This window comes from Bos grunniens, chromosome 18 (assembly GCF_055505025.1).
Source record: "Bos grunniens cultivar Pamir isolate PY7600 chromosome 18, Bosgru_T2T1.0, whole genome shotgun sequence".
NCBI classification, from domain to species: Eukaryota; Metazoa; Chordata; class Mammalia; order Artiodactyla; family Bovidae; genus Bos; species Bos grunniens.
In genome coordinates, this window is record NC_141182.1 from 61,900,023 (window position 1) to 61,919,409 (window position 19,387).

At 41.8% G+C, this 19,387-nt stretch overlaps 1 pseudogene; it reads left to right on the forward strand.

Moving 5' to 3' along the window:
- Positions 1 to 3,300: 3,300 nt before the first annotated feature.
- LOC147354575 (cationic amino acid transporter 3-like) lies at positions 3,301 to 13,075 on the forward strand (annotated as a pseudogene).
- Positions 13,076 to 19,387: the final 6,312 nt, after the last annotated feature.

The following is a 19,387-nucleotide window of genomic DNA, read 5'->3' on the forward strand; positions in this document are numbered from 1 at the left end:
CAGAGAATGGCTAAATCCACGTGGTGTGTGCATATAGTACAGTATTATTCAGCATTAAAAGGGAGAGGAATGTAACCCATGCTGCAACTTGGAGAAACCTAGTACACATTCCACTAAGCAAAATAAGCCTGACAGGAAGGGATAAAAATGTTTGATTCCACTGAAATGAGGCACCTGGGGTGCTCAGATTTGAGACGAAAGTAGAAGAACAATTGCCAGGAACTCAGAAAGGAGAAAGGAGGAATTGTTGTTGAATGAGTACAAAGTTGATATTTGCAAGGGGAAAAAAGTTCTGGAGTTTGGTTGCAAAAAATGCAAATGTACTTAATACTACTGAAATGGACACTTAAAGATCGTTAAAATGCTCAATTTTATAAGTAATAGCATTTTAAAAAAAAAAAAAAACCTCTCCGAACCACTCCCTGAGGGTAAACAGAAGAGTCAAGGCTGATAGCTACACTGCAGAAGGTCCCCACCCTCCCAGCCCCATCTCCACCCCAAAAACCCAGGGGTGAGAACTGTTTTCTGTGCTCAGGACTCCCCACTTCGGTTCTTGCAGATGTCTCAGCTCCAGCCCCACATGACTTAACCTCAGCCTCCCTGACTGACCCAGTGCTCCAGGCTCTGCTCCAAGGATCCAGTAAGTCTCAGGTCAGCCTCTTTTGTGGGAGACTGGGCACTGAGTCCACATCCTCCCAAAGAGACCTCTGCAATCCCAGAGTGCAGGGGGGTCAGCCCGGCTCCAGCCTGAGGGTGGAGAGACTCACTTGCCAGATGAAAACAGGATCTGGGAGCTGATTTGTTTACATAGAAGAGATAGAGGGTTTGGATCAGTGCCTGGAGATTCCAAGGCTCATTTTCTTGACTGGTACTCAAACAATATCAGAGATTCCCCTTGAACAGGGTTTATGGTGTGAAACTCTCCATTTAACAATAACTCCCAGCTTTATCCTTCATCCCAGCTCCTGGCAAACCACCATTCTGCATTGTCTCTATGAAGTTGACTCTTCTCAATGCTTCATAGACATGGAATCATAGCATCTTTTTTTGTGACTGGCTTATGTCACTTTGGAGAAGGAAATGGCAACCCACTCCAGTATTCTTGCCTGGAGAATCCCATGACAGAGGAGCCTGGTGGGCTACAGTCCATGCGATCGCAAAGAGTTGGACACGACTGAGCAATTGTCACTTGGTGTAATGTCCTCAATGTTCCTCCACACTATAGCATGCATCAGAATTTCCTGTCTCTTTTAGAGAACAGACTTGTGGACACAGAGGGGAAGGGAGAACGTGGGATGAATTCAAAGAGTAGCATATATATATGAAATATATACATTACCATATGTAAAATAGATAGCTGGTTGGAATTTGCTGTGTGATGCAGGGAGCTCAACCCGGTGCTCTGTGACAACCTAGAGGGGTGGGATGGAGTAGGGGATGGGAGGGAGGGTCAAGAGGAAGGGGACATATGTATACCTGTGGCTGATTCATGTTGGTGTATGGCAGAAACCAACACAACAATGCAAAGTAATCATCCTCCAATTAAAAATAAATTTAAAAAAAAAAAGAATTCCCTGTCTAATCAAGGCTGAATAATACTCCACTGCATGTATAGACCACATTGTGTTTATCTGTTCCTTCATGGATGGACGTCTGGGTTGATTCCAACTTTCAGCTATTGTGAATAATGCTGCTAAGGAACACAGGTGTACAAATATGCCTTTGAACCCTATTTTCAATTCTTTGGGGTAAACACCAAATGTGGCATGACTGAATCATGTGGTAAATGTATTTTTCATTTTTGAGGAACCACCGTACTGCATCCATAGCTGCTGCCCCATTTTACATTCCTACTCACGGTGCAGAAGGGCTCAGCAGCAGCATTTGAGCAAGAACAAAATACAGTCCAGAGAAGTATATGACTTGTTCAAGAGTCCTGGAGTGTTGGCAGAACCAAGATCTTATTCACAGTTTCCTGGCTCTTTGAATGCTTGCTCTTAATTAAAATGTTAAAGTTGGACTTTGGAATATCAGGGGTGGAAGCCCCCTTCACAATCACTGGTGGTCACTGGGTCAGCCTAGCCCTGCAGAGCTGTGTAGGCAGGAGACCTTTCATGTCCCAAAGCAGCAGGAAACATAGTCCTGTCCCTTCTGATTCAGAATGAAGGCTAGTCCCCCCTCCCTCCAGGTAGTTGAGAGGGCACTCTGGTTTGACACTTTGATCTGGGCTACAATCTGTCCCTCCCCACAAATTCCATCTCCTTCTCCCCAAAGCAGAGTTCCTGATCCATGTCACTCTGCAAGAAACAAAACAGAAAGCTACCAGGATGAGAATCCATTGTGAAGAAATGTATGGAGTCTGAGTGCTCTGATCAAGCTCCTAAAAGAGTCACTTCACACATATCAAAGAGGGGAGGGAATAATGATGATAACTTGCTCTATTTTACAGAGGAAAATAGAACAAAGATGGAATGCAGTTTGTGCAAAATCAGACAAGAAGAGCTGGTTGATTTCAATTCAGAAATCAGCATTCATATCCATTCAACTCAATCCAATTAAGCACCTACTGTGTGCCATACTCTGTGTTGGAAGCTTTTGCTTCTGTAGGGGCAGAAGATGTTGCTTTCTAGATTTTTTTGGCTGGGCTAATAATTCATTTGCCATAAAATAGATGAACAAAGTTAGTTTGGTATGTACAGGACCCCCATAAAGAACACTGAGGCTCAAAGACAGTCAGGCAATTGAGGCTTATGTGCCCCCCTGAGCTAAGGAGAAGGGGTAGGGGTCTGGGTCTTCAAGGAGGAAGAAGAGAACCCACAGGAGGATGAGAAGAGCACGTGCTTGGTGAACAAATGCTTACCACTCCAGGGAGGGAAGTCTTCCTGAGATTAAAAGTTGTTCTCTGGTAATAGCTCTCTTCCTGGCATAGGTCTCCTAATCTAATTGTTTTGAGCAGTTAAGGGAGAGACAAGGAGCTTCTACTGAGTCTGCCGGGTCTTCACTCTCCTTAGCTCATAAACTACTCCCAAGCCAAAGTGGCACATTTGAGGAGATGTATTCTCCTCCCCCTCACTTCTTTTCAGGCAACTTTTCCAGTCTTAATATGACTCTTTGAATTATATTAAGAGTCTTCTTTATATTTGAAGGAACCAAATCTCAGAGAACTTTGCCCAATGTGTCTTTTCACCACCTACTCCCCATCACTCCCTTGCTCTGTAGAATTGGGCTGCAGGGCCAAGGATGGATGAAAATCACTGATGGTTTTATGTCTTATTTTCTCAGCAGCTTGTAACGTCCTCAACTATGTCTAGGATGCTGTATCAGTATGTTTGCCAGTTTGGTCAGAAGCTGGCCTGCAAGTGGCCACTGGAGCCCAGGAAAGAGTCTGAGAGACCCAGAGCTTATCTGACTACCCTGGGCTTAGTGGTCTTTGGTGTGGCCAGCACCCTGGGAGCTGGTGTGTACATCTTGGCTGGTGGAGTGACCACGTTTGTCGCTGGGCCAGTGATCATCATCTCCTTCTTGGTGGCTGGCCCTATCTTGTGTGTTGTCTGGGCTCTGCTATGCTGAGTTTGCAGCTTGGGTACCGTGCTCTGGTTCTGTGTATCTCTACGGCTACATCACCATGGGACAACTGTGTGCCTTCATCACCAGCTAGAACCTCATCCTGTATTTAATCATTGGTGAGATGATGGAGCGGGGGAAAGTTTGGGCCTTAAGATCAGGAAACTAGGAGGGGGTCCTTGCAGTCTTCACAAATTCATGAGCATACTGTTATTCACCTTGGGAAGCAAAAGGATAATAGCATCAGGAAAACTTCACACATCAGTCGACTCAGCTCTATTCTGCTTTCCTTAAATGATGGAACAAGAACCCACAGGACAGGGAACTGTAGGGAGTGGGTGAGAGGGAGGCATGTCCCATAGGCTCATCCCTTCACCATGGTGAAGTCTTTCTTCAGCTGTTGCCTTTGTGAGATTTTCCTTTACACTTGGATTTAAAATACCAACCTTCATTTCCCAGCCCTCCTGGTCCCACTTTCTTGTATTTTTTTTCTTGCATAACATTGATTTCTTCCTAGCATATTAAATAAGTGACCTGTTTTGTGAATCATCTGGGTATGCCCTCTGCACCCATGATAAGAAATTCTTTGAGAGTAGGTATTTTGTCTGTTTTTCTTTTCCCCAACATATATCCCAAGAACACAGCAGGGGATCAATTTATGTTTCTTAATGAATATTTCCTTTTCTGCTGCAGCCTCTGCCTGTGTGGCCAAGGCTTGGAGCAGCGCCTTTGACAGCCTGATTGGGAACTACATCTCTCAGGCATTTGAGGGAACTTTCTCTCGCTTGCCCCACTTCCTGGCCATGTACCCAGACTTTGTCACCCTGGTTCTGGTGCTGCTGATGCCTGGTGAGACAGGAGTCAAATGGGATGGGGTAAGTGGGGTGTAGAGGGAGCTGGGGTGGGAAAGGCTTGAGGTGGCAGAATGGCAGGGTATTTGGATTGGAAAGAAGGGTCTGCTAGAAAAGTAAGACATAGACCATTGTTTCCCACCACTGGCACTATTGAAAATTTGGGCTGGATCAGTCTTTGGTGTGGGTGGCAGTCCTGTGAATTGAAGGTTTGTTTGTTTTTTTTTTAAGTCATTGTATAGTTTTAGAGATGAAACCACGTACCTATGGTCTGCTGATCTATGACAAAGGAGACAAGAATATACAATGGAGAAGACAATCTCTTCAATAAGTGTTGCTGGGAAAACTGGACAGATATGTGTAAAAGAATGAAATTAGAAAACTCCCTAACACCATACACAAAAATAAACTCAAAATGGATTAAAGACCTGAATGTTAGACTGGACACTGTAACACTCTTAGAAGAAAACATAGGAAAAATATTCTTTGACATAAATCACAGCAATATCTTTTTTAATCCACCTCCTAGAGCAAGGAGAGACTTCCTAAATAAAAACAAAAATAAACAAATGGAACCTAGTTAAACTTAAACGTCTCCGCACAGCAAGAGAAACCATAAACATGGTGGAGAGACAGCCCTCAGAATGAATGGAAATATTTGCAAACAAAGCAACTGACAAGGGATTAATCTCAAAAATATATAAACAGCTTGTGGAGTTCAATATAAAAAAAAAAAACAATCAAAAAGTGGGTGGAAGGCCTAAATAGACATCTCTTCAAAGAAGACATAGAGATGGCTAAGAGGTACATAAAAAGATGCTAACATCACTGGTTATTGTTTAGTTGCTAAGTCCTCTCTGACTCTTTTGTGACTGTGGCCCACCATCCTCCTCTATCCATGGGATTTCCCAGGCGAGAATACCAGAGTGGACTGCCATTTCCTTCTCCAGTGGATCTTCCCAATCCAGGGATTGAACCCACTTCTCCTACATTGCAGGTGGATTCTTTACTGCTGAGCCACCATAAAAGCCCCACTGATTATGAGAAAAATACAAATCAAAACTACAATGAGATACCACCTCACACCAGTCAGAATGGCCATCATCAAAAAAATACAAACAATAAATGCTGGAGAGGGTGTGGAGAAAAGGGAATCCTCTTGCTTTGTTGGTGGGAATGTAAATTGATACAGTCACTATGGATAACAGTATGGAGGTTCCTTAAAAACTAAATTAATAGAACTATCATATGACCCAGCAATCCCACTACTAGGCAAATAGCTTGAGTAAGTGATAGTCGCTCAGTCATATTCAACTGTTTGCAATCCCATGGACTATAGCCCACCAGGCTCTTCTGTCTATGGAATTCTCCAGGCAAGAATACTGGAGTGGGTTGCCATTTCCTTCTCCAAGGCGAATACCTTGAGAGAACCATAATGCAAGAAGACTTGGATAACCCAATTTTCATTGCAGCACTATTTACAATAGACAGGGCATGGAAGCAACCTAAATGTCATCGGTAGAAGTAGAGAAAGGACATGTGGACACAGGGTGGGAAGCGGAGGGTGGAATGAACTGGGGGATTAGAATTGATGTGTATACACTACCATGTGCAAAGTAGAACCTGCTACAAAGCACAGCAAGCTCAGCTCAGTGCTCTGTGGTGACCTAGAGTGGTGGGATGGGGGTGGGATGGGAGGGAGGTTCAAGAAGAGGAGATCCTTGTATACCTATAACTGATTCACTTCGTTGTATAGTGGAAACTAGCAAAACATTGTAAAGCAATCATACTCCAATTTTTTTTTAAGTCATTGTGCACTCTTGAGTAGCATCCCTGGCCATTACTCACTAGATACCAGTGGTGTCCATTCCCCCCAAACTGTGACAATCAGGAGGTCTCCAGACATTGCCAAATGTCACTTGTGGGAGAAAAATCACCCCAGCTCAGAATCGTTCACTTAAACCAAGTTCCTTCCTCTGTGTTAAAATCAAATATGTTTTTATATCCATTTTTAAAGATTATTTTCCCTTCTAGACCATTTAAAGAGTATTGAGCAGATTTCCCTGTGCTATACAGTAGGTCCTTATTGGGTAATTTATTTTATATAAAGTAGTATGGGAGAGTTCTAATTTTTGATGTTAGGTCTTATCTGTCAATGTTTCCTCTGGTAACATTATCTGTGGATTTTTCTCTCAATTTTTTTCACTACTCCAGTAATTCATGGTTGCTTTAGAAAAAAAATAGAAAATACAGATATAAAAAAATTAAAAGTAACTGAAATTTTTGGCATCTACTGATTATAATCACTAGCATTTTGATATATTATTCATGTCCTTTTATAGATATGTGTATATAACCTATGTATTTACAAAATTAGAAATACACTACACCTATGTTGTTGTTTAGTCAGTCATGTCCAGATCTTTTTTGACCCCACAGACTGTAACCAGCCAGGCTCCTCTGTCCATAGAATTTTCCAGGCCAGGATACTGAAGTGGGTTGCCATTCCCTTCTCCAGGGCATCTTCCTGACCCAGGGACCAAATCCAAGTCTCCTGCATTGGTAGGTGATTCTTTACCACTGAGCCACTCAGGAAGCCCCTATATGTATCTATAGCTATTTATATATGCATACATGTGCAGTATGCATCATACTGTTTTAACCTATTATTAGATTATTTTCAAGTCAATAAATATACATTTATTTTATAACTTTGTCAAATCCAAAGAAATCAATGCTTTTATACTTGAGAGGAAATTCATATATGGCATAAAATAAACTCTTTTTCCAAGCTTTATTTAGATATAATTGACATACAACATTATATGTTTAAGGTGCACAACGTGATGATTTGATAGATATAAGAGAGGTGATTGCTACAGAAAGAAACTAACATTTTAAAAAGTACAATTCTGTGGCACTCAGTACACTCACAGTGTTACGCAACCATCACCTCCATCTAGTTCTAAACATGTTCATCACAACGAAAGGAAACCTTGTTCCCCCTTAAGCAGTCACTGTCTGTCTGTCCACCCTCCCTGCCAGCCAGCCCCTGGAAATTACTAGTCTGCTTCCTGTCCTGATTTAGTTATTCTGGATGCCTCATATTCCATCTTTCCCACAGGACTACTGATTCTGGGAGCTCGTGTGACACCTCTAGGTACCAAAGTGTTCACAGGCATCAACTTTGTGTTTCCAATCATCATGATCATCTCTGGCTTCATTAAAGGAGACCTGCACAACTGGCGGCTCACAGGGCTACTGACTGAACACATCTGGAGCTAATGATATCTATAGGTTAAGAGGGTTTTCTGGACATAGTAATGCTTGCTGGTTGGGGAGGATGCAGTGGAAATACAATTGAAACTTAAAGAGCTGGACTAATGGATCCAGGCAATGGGGATGCTGGAGCCCAGGACCTGTGCTATTAAAGGAGGATTCCAGTAGAGATGGCTGAACACACCTCACGCATGTTCTTCTTCATTCCTTTTCTCACCGTAGGGTGGGCCCTCTGGGTTCAGGAGGCTTTATGCCTTTTGGCTTTGATGGAATTCTCCATGGAGCAGCTCTATGTTTCTACGCATTTACTGTTTTTGATGCCATTGCCTCTACAGATAACATAGTCATCTGTGTCCCATCAGGGTTTGGGAGAAGGTTAACCTGCTTTGGGAGAAACTTAGCCTGCTTTGGAGGTGAAAAAGGAAGATGTATTTTGTCTCACAGCAATTTTCCTGATACATCTGTCCTGCAGGGAAAGAAACTCAACATCCTCATCGTTCCATCCCCCTGACCATGGTGATCTCCATCTTCATCTGCTTTTTGGCATATTCTGGTGTCTCGACAGCACTCACCCTCATGGTGCCCTACTACCAGATTTATCCTTACAACCCTTTGCCACAGGCTTTTCAGTATCTCGGGTGGGGCCCTGCCGGATATGCCATGGCTGTTCTCACCTTGTTCACACTTTTAAACACTTAAGTATCAAAGCTTTCTCCTCCTCCACTGTCAGATTTTAGGCACCCAGCCCTGGGTTGTTGTTGTTCAGTCACTAAGTCATGTCCAGCTCTCTGTGACCCTCATGGACTACAGCATGACAGGTTCCTCTGTCCTCCATCATCTCCCAAAGTTTGCTCAAACTCATGTCCATTGGGTCGGTGATGCCATCCAACCATCTCATCCTCTGTCATCCTCTTCTCCTCCTGCCCTCAATCAGGATCTTTTCCAATGAGTCAGCTATTCTAATCAGGTGGCCAAAGTATTGGAGCTTCAGCTTCAGCATCAGTCCTTCCAATGTATATTCAGGACTGATTTCCTTTAGGATGGACTGGTTGGATCTCCCTACTGTCCACGGGACTCTCAAGAGTCTTCTTCAGCACCACAGCTTGAAAGCATCAATTCTCCAGGGCTCAGCCTTCTTTACGGTCCAATTCTCACATTCGTATATGACTACTGGAAAAATGATAGCTTAGACTATACAAACCTTTGTCAACAAAGTGATATCTCTGCTTTTCAATATGCTGTCTAGGTTTGTCATAGCTTTCCTTCCAAGGAGCAAATGTCTTTTATTTCACAACTGCAGTCAACTTCCATATTAATTTTGGAGTCCCCCAAAATAAAATCTGCCACTGCTTCCACTTTTCCCCCCTTCTCTTTGCCATGAAATGATGGGACCAGATGCCATGATCTTAATTTTTTGAATGTTGAGTTTCAAGCCAGCCTTTTCACTCTCTTCTTTCACCCTCATCAAGAAGCTATGGCAAAACCAATACAATATTGTAAAGTAATTAGCCTCTAATTAAAATAAATTTTTTTTAAAAAGAAGCTCTTTAGTTCCTCTTCACTTTCTGCCTGTAGAGTGGTTGTTGTTGTTGTTCAGTAGCTCAGTCATGTCTGACTCTTTGTGACCCCATGGACTGCAGCACACCAAGCTTCCCTGTCCTTCACCATCTCCAGAAGCTTGCTCCAACTTATGTACATCAAGTGGGTGATACCATCCAACCATCTCCTCCTCTGTCATCCCCTTCTCCTCCTGCCTTCAATCCTTCCCAGCATCAGGGTCTTTTCTACTAAGCTGGCTCTTCACATCAGGTGGCCAAAGTATTGGAACTTCAGTTTCATCCTCAGTCCTTCTAATGAATATTCAGGGCTGATTTCCTTTAGGATTGACTTGTTTGATCTCCTTGCAGTCCAAGAGTGGTGTCATCTGCATATCTGAAGTTGTTGTTATCTCTCCTGGCAATCTTGATTCCAGCTTGTGATTTATCCAGCCCCGCATTTCATGTGATGTCCTCTGCTTAGAAGTTAAATAAGCAGAGTGACAATATACAGCCTCTGCATACTCCTTTCCCAATTTTAACCAGTCCATTGTTCCATGTCTAGTTCTAACTGTTGCTTCTTGACCTGCATGTAGGAGACAGGTAAGGTGGTCTATATAAGAATTTTCTATATATATAAGAATTTTCCACAGCTTGTTGTGACCCACACAGTCAAATGCTTTAGCTTAATCAATGAAACAGAAGTATATGTTTTTCTGGAACTTTCTTTCCTTCTCCATGATCTAATTAATATTGGCAATTTGATCTCTGGTTCCTCTGCCTCTTTGAAACTCAGCTTGTACATGTGGAATAAAGGACAGAAATGGTAAGGATCTAAGAGAAGCAGAAGAGATTAAGAAGAGGTGGCAAGAATACACCAAAGAACTCTACAAAAAATGTCTTAATGACCCAAATAACAATGATGGTGTAGTCACTCACCTAGAGTCAGACATCCTGGAGTGTGAGAGCAGGTGGGTCATGGGAAGCATCACTAGGAACAGAGCTAGTGGAGGTAATGGAATTACAGCTGAGTCCTTGGGACTATGAGACATAAGAGATAGATACCTTACCCTATGTATATGAGGAAACAGAAGCCCTAGGTGCCCTGCTTCTCCATATCCTCTTACTTGTTCCCACTTTCCTTTCCAGCCTCCTGGGTGTCATGTCCTCTACATCTTTGTTGACCTATGCAATGGCAAATGACAGGCTCCTTTTCCAGGGACTTGCCCAGATTTATGCTCTCACAGGCACCCACATCATGGCCATAATGGCTTCTGGAACTCTTACAGGTGAATAAACACCCTTTTTTGATCTTATTTCTTAACTTAGATATTTCCAGTGGCTTCTCACTCCCTCCTCCCACCCTCATTCTAGGAGTCATGGCATTATTCTCAGAACTTGCTGATCTTGTGGAACTCATGTCAGTCGGGACCCTGCCAGTTTACTCCCTGGTGGTTTTCTCTGTGCTTGCACTCACGTGAGACTCCACTACACCTTGGCTGGAGGTCTCAGACTCTTGGGGAAGATGGGGAGGTCATCATCTTCGACCTTCACGCTGCCTTCTAATGCCCTGCTCTGCTTAAGGCAGGAAAGAGGTTATTGTCTATTGTCTTCTAATGTCTGATGTTGAATGAATGGGGGTTGCTGTTAATATTGCTGTAATATCTCTAATGCAGGTACCAACCATATCAGAGTTTAAGCAAGAATGAGGAAACAGGACAAAACTCAGATGGAACCTGCAGTTGAAGGAAGTCCTTTGGATTCTGTACCTGAAGCAGGAAACTCAAAGATTCTACAGATGAATGGATAAGAAAGCTGTGGTACATATACACAATGGAGTACTACTCAGCCATTAAAAAGAATACATTTGAATCAGTTCTAATAAGGTGGATGAAACTGGAGCCTATTATACAGAGTGAAGTAAGCCAGAAAGAAAAACACCAATACCGTATACTAATGCATATATATGGAATTTAGGAAGACGGTAACGATAACCCTGTATGCGAGACAGCAAAAGAGACACAGATAAATAGAACAGTCTTTTGGACTCTGTGGGAGAGGGAGAGGGTGGGATGATTTGGGAGAATGGCATTGAAACACGTATAATATCATATATGAAATGAATTGCCAGTCCAGGTTCGATGCAGGATACAGGATGCTTGGGGCTAGTGCACTGGGATGACCCAGAGGGATGGTACGGGGAGGGAGGTGGGAGGGGGGTTCAGGATGGGGAACACGTGTACACCCATGTCAGATTCATGTTGATGTATGGCAAAACCAATACAATATTGTAAAGTAATTAGCCTCCAATTAAAATAAACACCAATACAGTATACTAATGCATATATATGGAATTTAGAAAGATGGTAATGATAACCCTGTATGTGAGACAGCAAAAGAGACACAGATGTATAGAACAGTATTTTGGACTCTGTGGGAGAGGAAGGTGGGGGATGATTTGGTAGAATGGCATTGAAACATATATAATATCATATAAGAAACAAATCGCCAGTCCAGGTTCGATGCAGGATCCAAGAACCTTGGGGCTGGTGCACTGGGATGACCCAGAGGGATGGTATGTGGAAGGAGGTGGGAGGGGGGTTCAGGATTGGGAACATGTGTACACCCGTGGCAGATTCATGTTGATGTATGGCAAAACCAATATAATATTGTAAAGTAATTAGCCTCTAATTAAAATAAATAAATTTACATTTAAAATTAATTAAAATAAAATAAAGAGTCTGTGGTTTCCTATCAGCACCACCCCAACCTGGAAATCTGGGCAGATTGTCTATGGATGTGCCTCCTTGCTTGGTGAGCAGTGGGGTTTCTCTTTGGTCATATTCTGAAATTGGCAAATAGGATGGGAACCTGTGTCTTTGGCTGTTGAGGAATCTTGGAGATATGAAGGTCCTTCCTGAGGTGGGCAACCTGGGGAGGGATGTGACCCAAGGTCCTGACATCTTTGTCTTTTGGGTCCAGCCTGTTCTCCTCCTCCTTGGCCCTCCCTCTTGACTCTTGACCCTTGAACTGGAGGAGTCTCCTGCTGATCATCCTGAGCCTGGTCCTAGCCCAGTGGCCCAGACGTGTGTTCTCTGGAGACTCCATGCTCAGAACAGTGGCTGTGCTGCTGCTGCTGCTCATCACTGCGGTCACTGTCATCATCTGGAGGCAGCCCCAGAGCTTCAGTCCTCTTATGTTCAGGGTACGTGACCTTATGTACCCAGAGTGTCCACCTTGAGTGGAGGAGGTCTGTGTGCTTTAGGTCTAAACATCTTTTGCTGGACCAAGGAAGAGGGGGAGTTGCTGAAACCAATGGACTCTCCCCTGATCCATACTCAGTGCTTTACATGCCCAATATAAGTAGGCACTAAACACACAGCTGTAATCAGACTGGAGTCTTCCTGCTCATGTAGGCTAGGCTCTCCCTTTCAGACATCTGGGGTGTGTTCAGAGACTGACTGACTTTGCCCACAGGTGCCTGCTTTCCCTGCCTTCCCACTAGTGAGCATCTTTGTGAACGTTCACTTGATGATGCAGATGACCTCTGGGGCCTGGGGCCTGTTTGGCATTTGGAATGTGATTGGTAAGTTTCTTTCTGGGATAAAGAGGCCATTTGAGTGACTGAATCCCACCATCTTCCTACCACCTCTCCCCTAAACTGTCTTAGCCACCATAACAGGAGGCCTTCTGGGCATTTGTAAGAGGGAAGAGTGCCTACTTTCCCTTTTCATTGTCTTATTTTCCTACTTCCTAGGGCTTGTCATATACTTTGGATATGTGATCGGACACAGCTTGGAGGAGAACAATGAGCAACAGCCACCAGCCTCCACCTCCCAGACTTGACAAAAACATCCATGGTGCTGAGTCATCTTAACCACAGAAAGTAAATGCTGTGTGGAATCCTTCCACACACCAGAAGTATCTGCTGGTTCAAGGAGTACTCTGAGCTTCTATGGACTGTGAAGCTGTATGCAGTTAGAGCCTTGTATTCATTGACAGAGAACAAAATGATTTTAATGCTGTATAATTTAAAAGCATAATATACATACGGAAAAGTCCATATTTCATAAGCATACAGCAAGATGAAATTTCACAAAACAATGTACAAGAATGTAAGCAGCACCTGGAAGAAGAATACAATATTAATCAGCACACGAAAAGCTCCTCCTTGTGCCTATTTCCAGCAAAAAGACAGATTGCCACATAGAAAGGAAATTCAGGTCACTGTATTATGTCATGAGTTGCACTTTATGGAGGAGGAAATGGTAGCCCACTCCAGTATTCCTGCCTGGGAAATCTCATGGACAGAGGAGCCCAGAGGGCTACAGTCCATGAGGTGGCAAAGAGCCATACACAACTTAGTGACTAAACAACAACAAGCCTTCACGATAGCAAGACAATACCTTGGGGCTTCCCTTAGTGGCTCAGTGGTAGTCCGTCTGCCAATGAAGGAGACACAGATCCAATCCCTGATCAAGGAAGGTCCTATACGTTGTAGAGCAACTAAACCTATGTGCCACAACTACTGAGCCTGTGCTCTAGAGCCCAAGAGCTGAAACCACTGAAGGCCATGCACCCTAGAGCTTGTGCTCAGCAACAAGAGAAGACACCACAATGAGAAGCTCCCCCACCACAACTAGAGAAAATCCAGCAGCAACCAAGACCCAGCACAGCAAAAAATAAATAATTTTTTTAAAAAACTCTTTTATCCTGCATGTTGATGTATGGCAAAACCAATACAATATTGTAAAGTAAAATAAATAAATAAATAAACATTAAAAAATGTTTATATGGTTCTAAAAAGCATTTTAAAAAAATAAAAAACTCTTTTAAAGAGTTGCACTTTAAATTCAGTTCAGTTCAGTTGTTCAGTCATGTCTGACTCTTTGCGACCCCATGGACTGTAGCACACCAGGCCTCCCTGTTCATCACCAACTCCCAGAGTTTACTCAAACTCATGTCCATTGAGTCAGTGATGCCATCCAGCCATCTCATCCTCTGTCATTCCCTTCTCCTCCCACCTTAAATTTTTCCCAGCATCAGGGTCTTTTCAAATGAGTCAGCTCTTCGCATCAGGTGGCCAAAGTATTGGAGTTTCAGCTTCAGCATCAGTTCTTCCAATGAATATTCAGGACTGATCTCCTTTAGGATGGACTGGTTGGATCTCCTTGCAGTCCAAGGGACTCACAAGAGTCTTCTCCAGCACCACAGTTCAAAAGCATCACTTCTTCGGTGCTTTAAATATCAGGATACAAATGTGTTGAAAGTAAAAGGAAGGGAACGGATACATGTGCAAACAGTAACATGAGAAAGCTAGGCTAGCTATATAACTATAAAAATAGACTTTGATAAAATAATAATAATCAAGTGGATTACTTCATAATGTTAAAGAGAAATGATCATTTTTATCTTCTCCCATAGCTTTATTAAGATGTAGTGTAACATGATGTAAATGGTCATTTTTCTTTCCTTTTCTGTAGCAAACTGTTAGAGTTACACAATAGAGTTGATGAGGAAAATTTCTTTAAAAAATTTTTTTTCTGCATTTCCAGTGGTCAAGAAGGGGGGCGGGACATGATGGTTAGTTGATAAATAGTTGGTTGGGACTAAAAGATAGCAATTGAGACTAAAAAAGACAGGAGATTTCCCGGTGGTCCAGTGGTTAAGAATCCATCTTCGAGTTTTTTAAGGAATCTCCACACAGGGGTTCAGGATGGGGAACACATATACACCCGTGGCGGATGCATGTTGATGTATGGCAAAACCAATACAATATTGTAAAAAATAATAATAATAATAAATACATTTTTTTTAATTTTATTTTATTTAACTTTACAATATTGTATTGGTTTTGCCATATATCAAAATGAATCTGCCACAGGTATACATGTGTTCCCCTTTCTGAGCCCTCCTCCCTCCTCCCTCCCCATACCATCCCTCTGGGTTGTCCCAGTGCACCAGCCCCAAGCATCCAGTATCGTGCATCGAACCTGGACTGGTGACTCGTTTCATATATGATATTATACATATTTCAATGCCATTCTCCCAAATCATCCCACCCTCTCCCTCTCCCTCTCCCACAGAGTCCAAAAGATATATATATAAAAAAAAAAAGAATCCGCCTTCCAATTCAAGGGATACAAGTTTGATCCCTGGTTGGAACTAAGATCCCACAAGCCACGCAGCGTGGCCAGGAAAAAAAAGTACATACCTTAATTTAAAAATACTTTATTGCTAAAAAATGCTAACCATGATCTGACAACCCACAGTTACCATGAATCTTCAATTTGCAAAAAATCCAGTGTCTGTGAAGCACAAGAAAATGACATATACCTTCACCTGTGTATGTATACATATTAAAATAAGTATGTGTATAATTAATATGTATAATACACAGATTAAAGTATGTGTGTTCATTATTTATATCTAAATTCAGTATATCTGGTTGTCTTGTAATATTATTTGCTAAACTTCTCACCCCTTGGTCTCTAAGTATGCACTCTGCATTCTAATATCCTCTTGGTATAAGAACATTAGTTCTATTTCCTTAGGGCCCACCCTTATGACCTTGTTTAACCTTAATTACCTCTTTTTAAAATAATTTTCTTCATTTGAAGTATGAGTTGTTCGTTGCTTCAGTCATGTCCAACTCTGTGACCACATGGACTGTAGCCCTCCAGTCTCCTCTGTCCATGGCAAGAATACTGGAGCGTGTTGCCATTCCTTCTCCAGGGGATCTTCCCAACCCAGAGATCAAACCCAGGTCGCTTGCATTGCAGGTAGGTTATTTAACTTCTGAACCACCAGGGAAGCCCTTTCTTCATTTAAGTCTCACCTTTATTTACTTTTGGCTATGTCGGGTCTTAGTTGTTGCACTCCAGCTCAGTAGTTGCCAGGTGGGCTTAGTCGAGACAAAGGATCAAACCCCCGTCCCCAGCTTCAGAAGGTGGACTCTTAACCACTGGACCAGTAGGGAAGTCCCTTCGTTTTCTCATTAAGCCCCTATCACCACATACAGTCACATTCCGAGGTCCTAGGGGTTAGGACTTCAACCTATGAATACAAAAGTGGGGAAGTACCTTCAGACCACAACACTTGACACCCTTTTGCTTCCCAGTAGCTAAAACAGGATCTGGAACACCGTAAGTGTTCAGCTATCTTTGATGAGCCATATAATGAAAGAATCACATGTACACACTGTTTTACCTGACTCAAGATGGAAAACTTTTTATTTACCAGAAATGACCAAAGGGATACCACAGTATTTGCTTTGGAGGGAAAATATTTTGTTAAACTACTTGGAATAGAAAGTGAAGTGAAAGTGAATGTCACTCAGTCGTGTCTGACTCTTTGTGACTCCACGGACTATACAGTCCATGGAATTCTCCAGGCCAGAATACTGGAGTGAGTAGCTTTTCCCTTTTCCAGGGGATCTTCCCAACCCAGGGATCAAACCCAGGTCTCTTGCATTGCAGGCAGATTCTATACCAGCTGAGCCACAAGGGAAGCCCATTATCAATGGTGATGCCTAGATCCTGTTCCAGGAGAAAAGACATGCAGAGAGAAATTGGGAAGAGGAGAGAGAAGAGAGGGGGAAGGGAGGTGGTGAAGGGTTCTGTGGGATGAAAACCTCTTCCTTTGACCTGGCCTCACTTTCATATGAAAATCATGACATGATGGATGTAGGTAGGCATCTCATGTAAAGCTGTGAAGGATTTTTAAAATGATTATCCTTGGTGTAGATTGATTAGGGGGATAAAACAGTTGGCAGAAGCAGGAGACAGAGCGAATCATGAACAATTTTACTCCACGGAAATTCATTAAAATGGGTGGTTCCCACAGTGCAGGGAGTCAGTGAGTGGTTGTAAGCAGGGCAGCAAGATGAGGAAGGGGTTTGGGAGATGACTGAGGGTCTGCTGTCTTTCCAGGGACAGTGGTACAACGTGGACACCCTCCAGGTTTCACACATTCCTCTCCCCCCACCCCATGCCTCCCTACTTTACTGGCCACTTGAGCCTGGAAAAGTCATCTAACCTTCCTTCTAACCCTCTAAAGGCTTGGCAAAGAAGTGGAGAAATAAGACACAGGATGGGTCCTTACATAACCACTTTCAGAGGTGAGGTGTTTGACGCTGTTGATGAATTTAAATAACAATCAAGGACTTAGCAGCAGCAGCAGCAAGGTAATTAAAAAGAAAAGAGGGACTTCACTGGCAGTCCAGTGGTTAGGACTCTGCACTTCAAACTGCAGAAAACTAAAAGCCTGCCAGCTATGTGGTACAGCCAAAAAAACATTTTTTTTTAATTTTAAATGTTAAAGATAAAAGCTATTTCTGTAACATCCTGTTTTTTAAAATAATAACTAGAATTATGACTGATGACAATTTACCATGACATACAAGATTTTCAGGATTTCATATAATTTTTAGAAACATACATTAATAACATTTATCCTTCTGCTATAACCTTAGAAGGTTTATCATCTCTTATTTCACAATGATACTCATGTAATTATATGTAAAAATATGCCTAATGAGTTTAATATCTTTATTTGAGATGCTTCAGGGGCTGTCTAAAAAGTCCCCAAATTAGCTAGAGGTCAAAAAATACTATGTTTAAAATTTGGTTAGAGCTCTTAAACATTTCATCAAAGAGGATTTTAGGTCTCTGTGAAACAATGATTATCCACCTACCCAAGTGACAATAAAATATTCCAAAAGCAAATACAAACAGTTACAATCGAGTATTACTATTATCAAAATTAGAAAACAAAATTCTAGATCTGCACAAGCTTACTTTTAATATTAAAATTCACTCAGTTAATTTGTTCTCATCTTAGCCAGTCCTGAAGCCAGGAAAGAAGTCCTTTTTCAAGCTCCATTTCCACAAACTTTCTATAATTTCCTTTATTACACTCCAATTTTGTCTCATGCTTCTCTGCTCTCTCTTTAATGTCATTTTGGGACAAAATTACCTTCTTCCCCCTTAACAAATGCATGTTCCTTCCTTATAACTTTTTAAAAATTTCCTTGAACACAAAGATGTTTTCCTTATTAATTTTGATAGTTCTAATTACACATATTTATCAGAATTCTTTACCCTTAGTAATCTTAATTTGTAGTGAAATCTAAGAAGTAAAAGCACCTGTGAACTGTTTGTTCTATCAGTATTTTTCAAAAGTGAAGTATAGAACTTCCCTGGCAGTCCAGTGGTTAAAACTCTGTCCTTCCAATGCAAGGAATGTGGATTCAATCCCTGTCTGGGAACTAAGATCCCGCGTGCTTTGAGGTGCCACCAAAAATAAATAAATGAAAAATAATAATTAATATAATGTATTAATTATAGTAATATAATTTATTTATAATTAATATAATTTATTTAATTATTATATTAGTTTCAGGTGTACAGCCTAGTGATTCAGTATTTTCACAGATTAGAATCCTTCAAAAGTTATTACAAGGTAAGGGCTATAGTTCTACAATCTATCCTTATTGCCTACCTATTTAATACATAGTATAATAGTTTGTATTTCTGAATCCCATATCCCTAATTTTCCCCTGTCCCTTTCCCGCTCCCCACTGGTACCCACTACATTGTTTTCTGAATCTGTGAGTCTGTTTCTCTTTTGCTATGTACATTCATTTGTGTTATTTTTTAGATTCCACATGTAAGTAATACCATACAGTATCACTAAATACTAAATCACCATGTTGTACACCTGAAATTAACATGATATTATAAATCAACTATACTTCAATCACCAAACAACAAATTAGACATCTATTCACAAGGAGAAGCCCGTGAACTGCAACTAGAGAGTAGCTCTTGCTTGCAGCAGCTAGAGAAAGCCTTCATGCAACAAGGAAGACTCAGCACAGCCAACAATTAATTAATTAATTAAAATTTGAAAAGAGTTCTCCCACAAGAGAGAGCAGGTAGCCTGGATAGAGTGTACTGACACAAAGAGAGAAAATTCCAGATTATACCACCACCATGGAACAGAATGCCCCAGATGAAAGTAACCACCAAAGACTTGAGGTGTCTACTACTCATCTCACATGCTAGCAAAGTGGTGTTCAAAATTCTCCAGGCCAGGCTTCAACAGTACATGAACCATGAATTTCCAGATGTTCAAGCTGGATGTAGAAAAGGCAGA